This window comes from Chrysochloris asiatica, unplaced genomic scaffold (genome assembly GCF_000296735.1).
Source record: "Chrysochloris asiatica unplaced genomic scaffold, ChrAsi1.0 scaffold00661, whole genome shotgun sequence".
NCBI classification, from domain to species: Eukaryota; Metazoa; Chordata; class Mammalia; order Afrosoricida; family Chrysochloridae; genus Chrysochloris; species Chrysochloris asiatica.
In genome coordinates, this window is record NW_006409179.1 from 28,355 (window position 1) to 30,241 (window position 1,887).

The window sequence follows — 1,887 nt, forward strand, 5'->3', positions numbered from 1 at the left end:
AAGACAGGGAAATTAAAGACATCCAAATTGGCAAAAAGGGTATAAAACTCTACCTATTTGCAGATGCTATGATCCTGTAAATAGAAAACCCCAAAGACTCAGTAAAAAGGCTACTAGACTTCATTGGAAGATTCAGAAAAGTGGCAGCATATAAGATCAACATTAAAAAAAAAAAATCAGTTGAATTCCTCTATACAAATGAAAGCATTGAAAAGGACATTAGGAAAGCAATACCATTTACAATAGCCACCCAAAGGATGAAATATCTAAGAATAAATGTAAGAAGAGAAACACAAACAAAAGTAGACAAAATAGATGAGTGAGACATACCTGAACTTGCAAAGGGTACACTTTTGACTTGATGGCCTCTTCTGAATCCAGCTTGAACTAGCCATTAGAGAGATGCAATAAAAACAACAATGAGAATTCATCTTACACCAGCAATAACCATGAAGTTAAAAAAAGCAGAGGACAATTAATGCTGGTGAAGATATTGAGAGACTGGGACCTTCCTACATTGCAAATAGTCCAGCCACTCTGAAAAACAGTGAGGCGCTTTCTCAGAAAGTAGGAATTAGAAATACCATCTAATACAGAAATTCCTTTAATTGGTGTATATCCACAAGAAATATGAGCCACAACATGAATAGATGTATGCACACAACAGTTCATAACAGCACTATTCACGGCATTAATGAACTTTAGTACATACATACAATGGAATATTATGCTGCCTTGAAGAATAACAAGGAAGCTACAAGCTACCACATGGCATGGACATTATGCTGAGTGAAATTAGTCAGTTAGGACAAATATTGCGTATTTTTGCAAAATGACAAATATTGCATAAAACTATTATTGTTAAAGCTTAAGGAAAGGTACCCATACTAAAAGGGAAAATAAAATCCTTTGTTGGTAACTGGTAGGATGTGGACTGGGGCTGTGTAGGGGGGTTTATGGAGGGGATGGTGGACAACAGGGTAGGGGATAGACATATCATAGTTTGGTTGTTGGGGATGGCAATATACAAGAAGGGGGAGGGAATGGAAGAACAAGGTAGATACGGGAACACTGAGACAGGTTTCCATTGGCTATCTGGAACATGTGGGCTTTGTGATACAGGGATAGAGGCGTAGTCTAAAAAAAAATTAAAGATGTTGGATTGTTTTATAAATATTGGTTTCCCTTGCCTACTATTGGAAAATAGACCTTGCGTGGGATAGAATGGAATATTGAGAAACATGATTAAAGAAAATTTATAACACCATCTTCAGTGTATTGCAATACCTAAAAGAGGTTTTAGGAAGTGTCCAGTGAAATAGGGTTCTTAAGGATACTTTGCAGTATATACAACCTTAGGTGGAATCCTGAGTCCCATCCAGAACCTTCTGAGGTGGGACATTCCACTAGAAATGACAAGCAGACCAGCCTTTAAAAGCTATAGCAACAGAAGATACTTCTTGAAAGAAAGATCAGCAGGAAAAATCCAAAACAAAAATGGCAATTTGATTGGCTACTACAAGAACAAGCACGTTGTTCCCGATGGAGGCCTTAAGGCAAGCAATCAAGTCCCTTCAGAACAAACCCCCCTCTAAGACTGAAACTCAAAGGGAGCACATGAGTAGGCATGTAAGTTTGCTGTGATCATATTGGTCTACTGGTGAGTGGAAGAGAGTGAAAGACAGCAGTGAGGAAACAGGCTAAGCTCAACTACATTCCATAAACACCCGTTGACTTGGAGATGACAGAGAAGACATTCGTCCAAAGTATAGTGAGATGTGAGGACTTCTAAGGAGAATCGTAGAAGAATTGATGCCTTTGAGTTGTGGTGTTGGAGGAGAATACTGAAAGTGCCATGGACTGCCAAAAGAACCAATAGATCTGTTT